This window comes from Peromyscus eremicus, chromosome 1, assembly GCF_949786415.1.
Source record: "Peromyscus eremicus chromosome 1, PerEre_H2_v1, whole genome shotgun sequence".
Lineage (NCBI taxonomy): Eukaryota > Metazoa > Chordata > Mammalia > Rodentia > Cricetidae > Peromyscus > Peromyscus eremicus.
This window is the reverse complement of record NC_081416.1, coordinates 70,058,367-70,074,168: the sequence shown is the minus strand read 5'-3', so window position 1 is coordinate 70,074,168 and position 15,802 is coordinate 70,058,367. Positions and strand designations below refer to the sequence as shown.

At 43.4% G+C, this 15,802-nt stretch overlaps 1 non-coding gene across 1 annotated transcript; it reads right to left on the bottom strand.

The window, feature by feature from the left end:
- Nucleotides 1–5,506: 5,506 nt before the first annotated feature.
- LOC131903071 (U1 spliceosomal RNA) lies at nt 5,507–5,670 on the bottom strand. The gene has a single exon (XR_009377330.1). It is a non-coding gene; the product is annotated as a U1 spliceosomal RNA (small nuclear RNA).
- Between the last annotated feature and the right edge of the window lie 10,132 nt (nt 5,671–15,802).

The following is a 15,802-nucleotide window of genomic DNA, read 5'->3' as shown; positions in this document are numbered from 1 at the left end:
CAGCAACCCAGCACAAACTTGCCTGCTCTGCCCTCTACCACCATGGTTAAAACTCAAAAGCCAAAAAGGATATCGCAGGATAAACAGAATCAAAAGGTGTTTGAGTATCATTTTGTCTATAACAGTCGTTATAAATCAGGAAACATGCAGATAATAGAAGAGACCCAGAGTTACCCAATACAGTGTCACGAGCCGCAGGCAGCAGAGGACTGCCTGCCAGCACAGTGATTCACTCCCCTATGCATCAGGGTCAGCCAGAAAAACTTCACACTCCACTTTGGAATGACTGTGTGGGGGTGAAAAACCACAAGGATGGAGGGACCAGTGCACCAGGGAGAGCCATTATCAGTCTAGGTATCAAGGGAGAGAAGTGTGGTTTCTAGAACCAGAAAGGAGTTTGAGGAGAGACCACTTTGAGGCGGTGGTGGTGCACACTATTAATCCCAGCACTGGGGAAGCAAGAGGCAGGCGAATCTCTGAGTTCGAAGCCAGCCTGGTCTGTAGAGCAGTTTCAGGACAACCAGAGCTACACAGGGAAACCCTATCTTGAAAAAACAGAAAAAAAAAAATTGGATCTCCCTCCTGCCAGAGTTTCTCATGGACTGAAGCACTCAGAGGCCAGAGGCCTAAGGTGTCTGTCTTCCTTCCTGCCAGAGTTTCTCATGGACTGAAGTGCTCAGAGGCCAGAGGCCTAAGGTGTCTGTTAAGACAGTCCCTACAGAGCAGCCTCCCAAGACAGAAAGTAAGACAGAAAAGAGGATGGGAAAGAGCTGGGGAAATGGTTCAGTAGGTAAAGTGATTATTGAGCAAGCATAAAGAGACCAGAGTTCAGATCCTCAGCACCCATATAAATGCTGGGTAAGCATAGAGGCCCCTCTGGAATCCCAGTGCTCAGGGAGGTGGAGACAGGAAAATTCCTAAAGCTCTGGGTTCAAGTGAGAGACCCTGGCTCAATAAAATGTGTAAGGAGGTGAGCAATCGTGGAAGACACCAGACTTTGTGCACCCATACCCATGTAACACTGGTGCACATACACACCAGAGAGAGAGAGAGAGAGAGAGAGAGAGAGAGAGAGAGAGAGAGAGAGAGAGAGAAGATGAAGGCAGAGGGTCGAATAGCAGCCATTCAACAGCCATAACAGGGAAAGTCTTAGCTGACCTGGCTAGTAGGGGCAGGAAAGTAGCATGTACTCAGAGACCGAGCTGTGAAGGGCAGAGCCTACATCTGCAGGGGCACTGAGCAAGCCTCACATGGCACTTGGCCCTCCTGGGCTCCTCCTGTCTTTGGCCAAGGCTGTTTACCCACATCATTACTAAAGTGATCATTACCCTTCTAGGGCTCATTATGATCATAACTTTGTCTTTCAGATCTTGATTCCCTTCACACCACCTACTTCAGTATGCTCAACCTCCTTGGGGTTTGACCCTTCTTCCCCTGGGGTCAGAAAGGAACTGTTTCTCTGTGGTCCTGCTCTGCAAACCTGGACAAGTGTTTGGGGCTGGAGCCCAGGAATCCTGTCATGCCTTGGCACGAAGGAGCAGATGAGCTCATCAGAAGAGCTAAATGTAACACCGAAACATGTGGCAATGCTTTTGGTCTCACAAGATGCTCTTTGATGAAAAGGTTTCATAAGCAAGAAACTTCTGACACTGTCGGGGTTTTATCACTTCTCACTTATCGGAGAAGTGCACTGGGTACAAAGAGCATGATAAAAATTTATGGTTTCCCTCCTAACCGTTTTTTTTTTCCCATCATTAATTGGAGCCAAGAAAGAACAGCCTGTACCTCAAAGTTGCCTTTTCCCACCCGAGAAACAGAGCAACTCTGATTACACTTGCACAATCTAAAAACGTGTACTCCAGGCACACAGGGCAGGGATTGTTGAAACTTTGACTCTACCAACAGATTCAAGCAAGTAATTCTACAGAAACTGGAAACCTAGTGAGAAAGAACAACCTATGAGCAGATAGCCAAGACCCAAGTTAAGTCCACAAGTTAATTTGACAAACGTCCCTTAAGTGACATGAGTGTCTGACTCTGTGTGGAGTTTCATACCAAGTGAACCAGTGTGAACAGGGAGGGAAACAGACAACTGGGGAGTCTTCCTTCAATAACCATAAACAGAAATCTTGCAAGTTTGACTTCATCGCACATGGGAAGGGAATGAATACTTTGTTTCTGAAGTAGACAATTCTCAATATTTACTGACTAGAAAAACAACTGCAGTTGCCAGGCCCGGTGGCACATCCCTGCAATCCCAGCACTGGGAAAGCAGAGGCAGAAGGATCATTGCCAGTCTGAAGCCAACCAGAGCTACCCAGAAAGACTGTTGCAAAAGGTGGGGGGTGGGGTGTAAAGTGGAGACACAGCTCTCCATTAAGAGTGTGTGCTGCTCTTGCAGAAAGTTGGTGTTCAGTTCCCAGAACCCACTTTAGCGGTGCTCACAACTGCCTGTAACTCCAGCTCCAGGGGATCTGATGCCTTTGGCCCCCATGCACACCTACCCACACACATATGCACATAATTAAAAAATAATAAAAATAAATATTTTTTTAAAAATAAAAAAGAAACAAGTGAGAGAATATGGGTTATGGAGGCTTCCCCCACCCCAATACTTCATGGTCTACCTTATTATTTGTTATTAGTATAGGCTACATTGGCTTAGGCTTCAAACTTTTTTTCCCCCTTTGTTTTTTTGAGACAGGATTTCTCTGTATAGTCTTGGCTGTCCTAGAAATCACTCTGTAGATCAGGATGACCTCAAACTCACAAAAATCTGTCTGCCTCCACCTCCCAGTGGGCCACCACTGGTAGGCATCAAACTTTTAGTCATTTGAAAAATCCATACTAGTTCCAAGGAGGAAGTCTAAGAAGAGACCTCAGGAATATTAGTGGAAACAAAACAAAATAAAACAAAAACAGCAAGAGAAAAAAATTGTGGCAAATTATATTCATGCTAAAAAGATGTCTTCTCAGGGCCAGAGAGATGGCTCGCCATTTCAGTGCACTTGCTGCATGACCTGAGTTCAGTTCTCAGCACCTATATCAAGCTGCTCCCAAACATCTGTCACTCCAGCTCCTGGGGATCCAATATCCTCTTCTGGCCTCTGAGGGCATTGCAAACACTTGGTGGACATACACACCTGCAAGCAAACACTCCCTGAGTTGGGGGAGGTATTTGTGTCTGGATGTGAGGGAGCATGCTCAAATCCACTATACCAGAGATCCAGTAGCGTAACATGAATCTTAAAAGGTCTTATAATAAAAAACCCAGAGCCAGATATTGGAGTGAAGGCTGAAAGATCAGAGAAGCAGAGCAAGCCACAGCCAACCTCACCTCACCAACTCCTCAGATGATTTTGTTTCCTCAGACTGGAAGCCTCTGAGTCCTCACCCCTAAGGGTCTCAGCTGAACTGCTTTAGCCACTAGCTTATCTCTACGAACTCCTCAGTCTAAAGAGAGGGACTTCCTGTTTCCTCGTGCCTTATATACCTTTTACTGCCCTGCCATCTTACTTCCTGGGATTAAAGGCGTGTATGCTTCCCAAGCAAAGGCACGAGATCTCAAGTGTTGAGATTAAAGGTGTGTGCCACCACACCTGGCTCTGTTTCCAGTGTGGCCTTGAACTCACAGAGATCCAGATAGATCTCCCAGTGATAGGATTAAGGATGTGTGTCAACACTGTCTGGCCTCTATGTCTAATCTAGTGGCTGGCTCTGTCCTCTGATCCCCAGGTAAGTTTTATTGGGGTGCACAATATATCACCACACAGCAGGAGCAAGGACAGGCAGAAAGGGGCAGCTGGAAAAAGCTGTTCTGAGCCTGTCTGAAGTAGAAGCTATGGGCAGACTGAGAAATTTTGCAGTTCAAATGTCACTCTTGATGTGAGGTTGTGCCTGTCTGAAGTGTCTATCTCATTGCCCCATAGCAAACCTAGAAGTCTATCTACAATGTCAGTCCTTCCCTGGAGTGAGTCTTTTTCTGTCTTGCCAGCCAGCTCTCAACTAAATGATATGGAGAATTCTTATTAATTATGGTAGCTCGGCTTGTTTTTAACTAGCCCTTATAACTTAAGTTAACCCATTTCTATTAATCTATATGCTATCCCGAGGCTCATTTACCTCCTCTATGTACTGTCCATCCTGCTTTCCTGCATCTTTCAGAGTCTCCCTTCTTCTTCCCAGCATCCTCTTTGCCCCAAAAATCCTACTAGCTATTGGCTGTTCAGCTTTTTATTAAACTAATCAGAGTGACACATATTCACAGTATACAAAAAGATTATTCTACAACATTTCCCCATTTTTGTCTAAATAAGAAGAAAAAGTTTGAATTCTAACACAGTAAAACTATATACAATAAAAACAGTTATCAGGTAAGAATTACACTCATAATGTCCAGTCCATTTGTATTTGGCAAATTCAGAAAAAATCCTCCATTAACTATCCTCTCTTGATGAGTCCAGAGTTTTGTATCTAATTTACTTTTTAATCATGACTAAGGAAAACTGCAACTATAACTACCTAGTTTTCAACTCCATCAAAGACCCCAGAAGGATATAGTATTACCTGAATAAACAGAAAGTGCAGTGCAAACCACTTCCAAAATGACTTAGATATCTGGCTGCCTGGACAGTCACCCAAGGTTTCTTTGCAATGTTGAGGCATTCATCTTCAGGCCTAGAAGACCTAGCAGAATTTTCTGTGAAGCAGGAATTTTTTTTTTTTTTTGGTTTTTTTGAGACAAGGTTTCTCTGTGTAGTTTTGTCTGTAGACCAGGCTGGCCTCAAATTCACAGAGATCCACCTGGCTCTGCCTCCTGAGTGCTGGGATTAAAGGTGTGTGCCACCACTGCCCGGTGAAGCAAGAATTTTTGAAGAACTGTCCTACCTTGTCTTGGCAAAGTTTGGCAGTCACTTTCTTTTGTGTTCTGCTTGTCTAGTTTGGACAGCATACTGTCAGTTATGGCAAGGGCAGTTTCTTGCCCAAGCAGCTGGCTTTTGCCACTAAGAAAATAAACTCTACATGGAGTTTCTTTGATGCCCATCATCTTTTGTGAAGTAAATTGGTGCTGCCAGGAGTAGACATGTCTCATTGTCAGGAAAAGCCCTATGTTAACAAAACATTTTAAATGCCATATTCTATAGGTCTTTGAAGTGTCTGAAGACCATCTATCTAAAATATATCTCTGTTAGACCTTGAAAATATACCTAACATGTCTACACGTTTGATTGTTATAGGTGACTAACTACTAACCTGCATTTCTTTACAATCCTAAATAGTTTGTAATAATAACTTTCAAGGACTAGAAATTTACATTACATTGTTAAATGAACTGCATAGGTACAATACCTTAAACAAGAGTAGAAACATATGTACAGTATGTTCTAACAAAAATAACCTCAGATTTGTATCAGTATACAAAAAGTCATACCAATGCAAAATATTTGAGAATAGCAGTTGTTCAAAAGTAGACTCAACAATCTACTTTTTTTTTTTCTTTTTTACTTAGGGGAGAGCGCGAACGCAGTGCCCCACTACCACAAATTATGCAGTCGAGTTTCCTGCATTTGGGGAAATCTCAGGGGTCAGCACATCCGGAGTGCAATGGATAAGCCTTGCCCTGGGAAAACCACCTTCGTGATCATGGTATCTTCCCTGCCAGGTAAGTATAACAATCTACTTTTTTATCTCACCATTTTTATACTATATCCCCTGCTTTTTCTCTTCACTTCCCCTTGTAAGACCCTCCCCAACTTCCCAGCCTGCAAGGGTCTCCTCCTCCTCTCCCTCCTCCTCTTCTTCCTCTTGCTCCTTCTTCCTCTTTCTGTCCACTCTTTTACTGCCATTATGTTCCTACTTTGTCTCCAGTTCACTGTCTAGATCTTATCTTCACAGACTAGATTACTTTGTTTAGTTTGGTATTTTATTTATTTATTTGGTTTCATTTGGAGACACTGGATCTCACTGTATAGCCCTAGCCAACCTTGAACTCTTCCCTCTACCTCCCAAATGTGGGGAGTATAGGTGTGCACCACCACTCACAGCTCTGTGCTGTTTTTCATAGGAATTATTTCTTCTTTTATATGTATCACTGCTCATCTCTATGGCCTTGGGAAGCAACTACGGGCAAAGCTGGTGGCCATTTATAAAGGGGTGGGTACTGAGGCCCAAAGCTTTCCCCAGGGTAGAAGAGTAACAGCCACTTGGACCAAAGTCCAAAAAGCCTGAGTTGAAGAAAAAGCATATCAAGTGCTTCTAACCCACATCTCAATGCTGGTCCTGCCAAAGGACAGTCATGTGCTGAAGAAATGTCACATGAGCCTAATAAAAACATTTTTGAGCCAGGTCTCATATATCCCAGTCTGGCATCTAACTCTGTGCAGCAAAGAATGAACTTGGACTTCTGATCCTCCTGCCTCTACCTCCCAAGGGCTGAGATTATAGGCATGCACTACCACAACTGGTTTATGCAGTACTGAGGATCAAACTAGGTCTTTGTATATGCTAAGCAAGCACTCTGCAACTGAGCCACATCCCCAGGCTACCCTGAACACATTTATAAAATGTATGAAAGAGAGAAGGCAAGAGACAAATTCTTCCCATGGACTGAGATTGAGAAGGGAACCCCTGAAAGGGACTGAGACCTGGGTGTCTGTAGACAGAGGACATCGTATACCTGGAAAACGGGATAAGAAAGAGAAACTTCTAGAAAAGAGATGAAAGGAAATCAAAGCAATTCATGTTACCAAAGAAGTATGGCCTATTTAAATCTGTTCAGAAGCAAACATTTAGAGACCCAGAAGCCAGGCAAGGTGAAAAACTTCTGTGAGTACAGCTTATGGGAGGCTACTGAGGGAAGACTGCAAGTTTGAGGGTATCCTGTGCTACATATATAGGAAGACCCTGTCTCAAAAAGCAAATAAGTAAATAAATAAATACATAAATAGCCATAGTAATAAGTAAAATGGAAAAAAGAGAGAGAGATTCAACTTGTAGACTTGAAAAAAAATAGATAATTTTCCATGTTGAAAAATTGATATGCTGGCTGGGTATGGTGGTGCATGCCTTTAATCCCAGCACTTGGGTAACAGAGGCAGGAGAATCTCTGAGTTTGAGGCCAATCTGGTCTACAGAGTGAGTTCCAGTGCAGCCAGGTCTACACAGAGAAATCCTAACTCAATAGGAAAAGAAAGAAAGAAAGAGAGGGAAGGAGGAAAGAAGAAAAAAATTGACATGCCATTGTGAATATGTAATTCAGAAATGTAACTACATTAGAACTAATGAGCTTTAGAACTAACGAGAAGCTTATGGTTTTAATACTTGGATCTTTTGTTTGGTTAGTTGGTTGGTTGATTGGTTTGGGTGGTGGTGGTGGTGGTGGTAGTGCTGGTGCTGGGGAGAGTGCCTGGGTGCTCTGTCACTGAGCTACATGTCCAGCTTTTTCAAACAGATAAATTGCTCCATGCTTTTTTTTTGGGGGGGGGTGTGGGGGTCAGGTGTGTTGAGAAAGAGTTTCTCTGTGTAACCCTGGCTGTCCTGGAACTCACTCTGTAGACCAGGCTGGCCTTGAACTCACAGAGATCTGCCTGCCTCTGCCTCCTGAGTGCCTGGCTGCCCAATGCCTTTTTAATGTTAGTTTGAATTTTGGCACTGGATATCAAACCCATGGACTCATGGTGTTAAGCACGGTATCTACTAGTGTGTTACACCCGATGCCCCAACTAGCACTTTCAATACAGGGCAATTCAAGTTGCTGAGATAAAGATGTCAGCCAGGTCCAGGCCATTTGGTAAAGCTCCTTCATTTTGGTTGAATTGTGACAATTCCTGTAAGTACAGTAATTTGGTTTTCAAAACTAACGCAACTTGTTTCTATAGATTTTTTGCCTTCCCTGCCCTGTGGACCCCAAGTAACAGTCAGCCCAGAAATGTGTTTATCCGTCACCTAACATTCTGAACTGCCAACTGCCGGCCAAAAAAGGCAGACTTCTCACTCTCCTTCCCTGCCCCAGCAACTTTTGCCCTGTAACTACCCCAGCCTGAAATCAACTGGTGGGCTCCACTTCTTAGAGCTCCTGTAGCTTTTCACCCAAATGTGTGCCTGTTGGCACATCCATCCTTCCCCTTTCTGTCTCACTGACCTTGCAAAAGGGACCCAGCCAATGACGTAAAGAAGCCAGACACCCCACTCAAGACTCCATGCTGGCAGCACTATCAGAAGATTTTGAGAAAGGGGCGGGAGTCTGCACATTTGAGGCTAGCTGGTCTACATAGCAAGTTGCAAGCCTACCAGACGAGGTATGGAGAACCTGTCCCCAAAAAAGAAAAAGGAGGGGAGGGAGGGAACTATTATTTAGATTAAGGATGAAAACAAAAAACGTTTGGGGGAATTTAAGAACGCATTGGCTTTGAAAATATTGCATTGTTTGTAAGTCTAAAAAGAGGATAAGCCGCAAATACTAGTTAAATATTTACATCCTTATCGACTTTGATACTAAGACGCTCAATGTATTTTGCAATAACTTTTTATGGGTTTCACAAAGGCTGGCTCTGAACATTAAAGTCTGGATAACCTTTATGGCTTTTCTTTTAAGGACTTTAACTCCGTCTCTCTGTAGCTGAGACTCTCATAAAAACAAAACAAGTTTAAAAAGTCATGATTTATTGATTTTTTTTCTTGACGTTATTGACTTGAATATAGTTTTAAATCCTTCTGCCCAGCATTATTACAGTGTAATTGACAAATGATAGTTGCAATTTGTACTTGATAAACACATGCATTGTAAAAAGATTACCATAGTGAAGCTGAAGCCAGATACAATGCAGTTGGTTTTCAGATCCTTGTTTTGTCGTGTTCGACACGGAGTTTTTGGTTGCTGATTTTTTACCAGACAGGGTTTTTCTGTGTAACTTTGCGTCTTTCCTGGAACTCGCTCTATAGACCAGGCTGGCCTCAAACTCATAGAGAACTGCCTGCCTCTGCCTCCCGAGTGCTGGGATTAAAGGCGTGTGCCACCACCACCCAGCTGGTTGCTGATTTTTTTAAATTTATTTTTCCATTTGTTGTGTGTGTGTGTGTGACAACTTGTGAGAATCAGTTCTCTCCTTCCACTACGTGGATCCCACGAATTAAACTCAGGTCTTCAGACTCTGCGAGAGCTGTGCACCCACCACCTTGAAAGGTCACCTCACGGGTAGCAATGCCAGTCCTGACACTGAGTCCCTGAGAAGTGCTACAACTGTGTCTGTCCTCACCATGGTAGTAACATGTTCTTCTCTTTTCACCTGAACTGGATTCCTCCCAAGAGTATGTTAGTGATAATCATGACTTAAACTCTTGCATTAGAGATGAGAAGTTACATCCTGCCTACACACAGTTTGACTTGTTCTTTTGATTAAGGAAATTTACGTTTGCTTCCTGATTTCTGCACCCATTTAAACACGTATTATAGAAACAGAGGACTTCAAGGCCATTGGTCACCCCATTTCTAATTCAGAAAGACTCGAGACACGGCACATTACTGTCCTACTGGTTGCCACAGCAAAACACCTGACAAAAGTCACTTAAGGAAGGAAGGCCCATGATTCGAGGGTGCTGTGGGATGGTCTGTATGTCAAGTGTGTTGCTGATTGGTCAGTAAATAAATCACTGATTGGCCATTGGCTAGGCAGGAAGTATAGGCGGGACAAGGAGAAGAATTCTGGGAAGTGGAAGGCTGAGAGAGAGACTGCCTGGAGCCACCGCCAGGACAAGGAAGATGTAAGGTACCAGTAAGCCATGAGCCATGTGGCAAAGTAAAGATTAATAGAAATGGGCTAAATATAAGAGTAAGAGCTAGACAATGACAGGCCTGAGCTAATGGCCAAGCAGTTTAAATAATGTAAGAGTTTGTGTGTTTATTTTATAAGTGGGCTCTGGGACTGGCGGGACTTGGTGGCGGGAGCTGGAGAAAAATTCTCCAGCTACAAATGGCGCCCAACGTGTTGGCAAGAGTTTCCACCTAAAACCTGAGTAAGAAGATTCTAAAACGGAGCTTAAAACAGCTCCTAGTTGTCTCTTTTAAGCTAGCAGCAGCCTGCGTGTTTGAGCTACTATGGCGGGTTCCTGGCGTGCGTGCTAGACCTGCAGTATGGCGGGAATGAGGCCTCTGCAAGTGGCACATTAAGCTGTGTGATGGATTTAGCCTTTGCTAGTACAAAACAAAACAAAACAAAAAAAAAAGAGGTTTCTGGACTACACGCTACTTTGATAGAAGCATAGACCCACTATTTCTGAGAGTTAATGGCTCCCAGAGCTGGCGGAAAACGTACTACCGCCATGTTGGGAAGCTAAAGTGGGCGGAACAAGCAGCCACAACGCCAGTGCCGTTTCAGGCTTAGAAGGCTGCAGTTTAAAGCAATAGGCTCAAGATAATATAAAAAAATAAGCCACGTAAAGATGGCTACCACACAGAAAATCTGGATTATGTTCTCTTTGATATTCGTAACTGAAGAAAAACATTTGATTACAAAAGCTGTTGAGTTATGCCAAAATGTATATTTTATTTTATTTTTTTTTGTTTTTGTTTTTTGTTTTTCGAGACAGGGTTTCTCTGTGTAGCTTTGCGCCTTTCCTGGAACTCACTTGGTAGTCCAGGCTGGCCTCGAACTCACAGAGATCCGCCTGGCTCTGCCTCCCGAGTGCTGGGATTAAAGGCGTGCGCCACCACCGCCCGGCCTCCCAAAATGTATATTTTAAAGGTACCTTGACTTCAAAATTTGGATGTAAGGATATGTTGCTTTGGAAAGGAGGCTCTGATTTTGTTTCCACAGAAAGCCAAAGGCTATGGATTTGTTCAAGATTAAGATACATCAGGTTTGACCAGCCAAGACCCCCTGAAAGGTCTCCGATGACACCATGGCCCTGATGATCCAACATCCAAAATGGTTTCAAGGCAACTGGCTCAGACGACATACCCTCATGGACTATTCCATAATTCTAAAATTTTCTTTGTATCCCCATAAGATACAGCGCCCCCCTCCAGCAGGAAGTAGTGAGAGAAACTACGCCCAAATTCCCAAATATACCAAGCTGACTTTGGAGATGTGTAAAGGTTAAAACCTTCCTTTTTAAGAAAAGAAAAGGGGAAGTGCTGTGGGATGGTCTGTATGTCAAGTGTGTTGCTGATTGGTCAGTAAATAAATCACTGATTGGCCATTGGCTAGGCAGGAAGTATAGGCGGGACAAGGAGAAGAATTCTGGGAAGTGGAAGGCTGAGAGAGAGACTGCCTGGAGCCACTGCCAGGACAAGGAAGATGTAAGGTACCAGTAAGCCATGAGCCATGTGGCAAAGTAAAGATTAATAGAAATGGGCTAAATATAAGAGTAAGAGCTAGACAATGACAGGCCTGAGCTAATGGCCAAGCAGTTTAAATAATGTAAGAGTTTGTGTGTTTATTTTATAAGTGGGCTCTGGGACTGGCGGGACTTGGTGGCGGGAGCTGGAGAAAAATTCTCCAGCTACACGAGGGTCCAGGCCATCATAGTGACCCCAGCATGAGGCAGCTGCTCATGTTGCATCCACAGCCAGGAAGCAGAGAGTGGTGGTGAAAGTTGGCTCTCAATGAGCTTTCTCCGTTCTATGCAGTCTGCGATCCCTGGTCAAGGGATGGTGCCATCCACATGTCAGGGGACAGTTCTCCCTCAGTTAACCTAATCTGAAAACTCCTTGACTGACATGCCTGGATATTTCTCTCTAAGGTGATTCCAGATCCTATAAAGTGTGCAATCAATATAAATTGTCACACGTGGTCTTACTTTGTAGCCCCGTTTGGCCTTGAACTCACCACAATCCTCTTGCCTCACACTCCTGAGTGCTGGGATTATAGGCATGCACCACACACCCAGATTTTACACTTTTAAGCTATGTCTTCAGTACCTCCTAATTCACAAAGCCTTGCACAGGGCTCACAGATGGATCTAAGGGACTGAGTAAACTCTGTGTTGAGGGAGGTAAATGTTGTGATCAGCCATGCTGGTGTGTCTTTATAAGGTCGGTATCCTGAAAAGAATATGAACTGGAGGCAGGGCCCCCACTCTCTGTACTGTACAGAGCATAAGCCAACAGGCTTTGAAGTCAGACAACCTGTAAGACAAGTCTTAACATCAGCTCAACTGGGTATCTTGAGACCCCAAGGATCATTCATCCCATTAGACAAAATGAGTTGTTCTGAGGGCCAGGCATGGTGTTCTATGCCTTTAATCTCAGCACTTGGGAGGCAGAGACAAGAGGATCTCTGTGACGTCAAGCCTAGTCTGGTCAACATAGCACATTCCAAACCAGCCAGGGATATAGAGCAAGACCCTGTCTCAAAAAGTAAACAAACATCTCAAAATGGTTTGTTCCGAGATCACCAATAGACATAGCACTTTGAAAACACCATTGTCTTCCAAGCCACCCAGAGTTTCCACGAATGGTGATGTTCTGAAGATCCCTTCCAGGGAAGAATGTTTTGTTTTTCCATTTTCTCGGAAGCATCATCCACCCCTGAATCTTTCTCCTAATACAGAGATTCCTATTGAAATCTAAGTAAGTCACATACATAGAAAACTCCACGTGTACTCTTACTTGACAAGGCTCCGATATACCATGGGGATCTGTCGGCATGAATAATGCGGAAAGGCCACTTTCGTCTGCTGAGAGGCCTGTACCACTCCACCCCACACTTCGCTGATGACCCTTGCAGTTTGTGGAGTTCCCATCGCAAACTTCACAGGGCTGGCTTTCCTTGGGCCGCTGCCCATGCTCCCATGTTATTTTCCCAAAGGGAACTTGTGATCAACCTAGGGAAGTGGCACGGTGCCTCACTGGACAGACAGATCACCAAAATATAATTTCAGTCCTTCCCAGTTGTCTGAAGACTGATGCTAGAAGGAACTTTGGAAACCTATAAATTCTATAAATTGGAGGATCTGACTCTTTCGTAAAAAAGAAATACTTAAAATTTTAATATGAATCTGTGTCTGTGTGGGGGTGTACACATAAGTGCAGATGCAGTGGAAGCCACCAGAAGCATCCGATCCCCCTGGAGCTGGAGTTACAGATGCCTGCCAGCTGCCTGATTAGGTGCTAAAAACCAAACTCTGGTTCTTTGCTGGAGGAGCATGCTCTCTAACTGCTGAGCCATCATGCTGAACCTGGCCTGTCATTTTTAAGATTTTTTTTCTTTTAATTTTTCTATGGGATTTTTCTCCCCACAGCTAGCCAATTCTTTTAGTTTGGTAGATAACATATTTGCTTCATTTATAAATCAAGGCAAAGCGCGTGCGTGTGTGCGCGCGCGCGCGCGCGCGCGCACACACACACACACACACCACTCCATCCAGTCATTCCCTGGGCAACCCTGTGTATAAATTCCATGGGGATTCTTCCAGTAAGTCTTTGTGTAAATAGAAACAAATATGATCCATTATTTTCTTAACTGCCAAACACTTGAGATAGCAGGTAACATGTGTCCTGTGTACCTCAGCTTTTATAATTTCTCCCCTTTGGGCAGGGATTAAGAGTAATCCACAGGGAATCATGCCTGCTAAGCATTCGCTTTACTGCTTACTGATCATCATATGCTCATGCATATGCTTGACTACATCCCAACCCTTGCACCTTGTCTTTTGATATGCCCAGAGTTCTCCCTGGGACAGTGTGGGAAGAACACCTTCATTCTTTTGTTTATTAGCCCATGATTGTTGGATACTTGGATACTTTCCAATCTTTGCTGTGACAAACCATGTCATAAGAGATAACCTTGTCTCTGACATTGCCTGCAGGTTATCTGCAAGATAAAACCCTCAAATGCAATTGCAGGGTCAAAGAACCTGTCTGCGGTCCCAGTTCAAGGCTTTAACATTTCAATCCAGGGTTGGGAGGAGAACAAAGCCAGGCCATTCAATAAACAGTTTGTGAAATGGGGCCAGCCGATCAGTGAGATGGGGACAGAAACTGCTAGAACTTAGAAAATGTTGAGCTACCAATCTTGTTATGGTTATCATTTTCCTAAGTAATTCATTGTATTGACTTTAGTCTGTGATAACAAAAAAGGAAAATAAAATCTTTTTTTGGGACAGGTTTTTTCTGTGTAGCCCTGGCTGTCCTGGAACTCACAGGCTGGCCTTAAATGAAGAAAAGCCACCTGCCTTTGGCTCTCAAGTATTGGCATTAAAGGCGTGTGCCATCATATTTGACAAAACAATAATTTCTTATGACTGTATACAATCCATTAAAATTTACTAGAGGGGCTGGAAAGATGGCTCAGAGGTTAAGAGCACTGGCTGCTCTTCCAAAGGTTCTGAGTTCAATTCCCAGCAACCACATGGTGGCTCACAACCATCTGTAATGAGATCTGGTGCCCTCTTCTGGCCTGCAGGGATGTGTGCAGGCAGAACATTGTATACATAATAAATAAATAAATAAATCTTTTAAAAAAATTTACTAGAAAAAAAATAAAAGAAGTTAGAATTACTCATAAAAAATATTAATACTTCCATTATCTGTAAACTCAGCATTTGGGAAGAAAAGGTAGGGAAATTAGGAGTTTCCGGCTATTCTGGGCTACATTAGAGGGACTGTCTCAAAAAAAAAAAAAACTTGCAAGAAAGAATTTTAATATCTAAAATTATAAACTGCTTCTTTATGAATGTGAGGGGTCAATTCAAATTATTTTAAAATTTTAAAATTTTATTTAGTGTGTGTGTGTGTTTGTGTCTGTGTCAGGGAGGGGCACATGCCACAGCATGTGTGTAAAGATCGGATGACAACTTTGTGGAGTCCATTCTCCGCTTCCACCTTTACATGCATTACGGGAATGCAGCTCAGGTCCTCGGGATCACATAGCAAGCATGTTTACCTGCTGAGCCATCTCACTGGTCCTCAAGCAAATTTTGAATCCTATAAAAGTTTATCTTCCAGATTTCAAAAAAAAAAAGTGGAAAAATAGATTCATCTGTAACTATTAAGGAACAAAACAGAACTAGACAAACCAGTAAGGGAAAGCATATTTCAATTAACAGTAATTGACTGACTACCAACATATACTAGGTTAGGAGAGATGAAAGGTTGGCCAAACTCACGGATAAATTCCTGAGGACAAGAAAACTATCTATGGTGGAAAAAGGAGAGTGTGACTATCTAAACCAACCCACATATCTGCTAAATGAGGTGATGGGATCTCACCTGCCAAAGAGCTGGAGCCCCGGAAGTGAAGTGTCAGTGATTAGCCTGCCTGCCAGGGAAGAGGATTATGCTGAGACGTGGACACACGGGAAGAACATGTGAGACATCCTGCTTCTATTTCATCATCCAACTTTGAGAGAGAAATAAATACATGTCATTTTTAAATTCTAGATGAGACAGCCCATGTTTGTTATCCCAGCCCTGGGAAGGTAGAGACAAAGGATCCCTGACTGGTGAGATCCTGTCTACATGGCAGGGACAGTGTTCCTGGGGACAACACCCAGGCTTGTCCTCTGGCCTCTACATGCATCTACACAAACACAAACACACACATTCACAAACACATACACATGCATAAAGAGTGTGAGTTAAGGACCAACAAAACACCCCTTAGCTGTTCTGTCACGGAATCCTCTTCTAGAATGGTATTTTTAGAAAATCTTTTGGGGAACTGGAGAGATAGCTCAATGGTTGAGAGCATGTGTTGTTCTTACAAAGGACTGGGTTTGATTCCCAGTACCCACAGGGTAGCTCACAACCATCTGTAACTCCACTTCCAGGGGATCCAACAGGCATGTATATGATGCATAAATA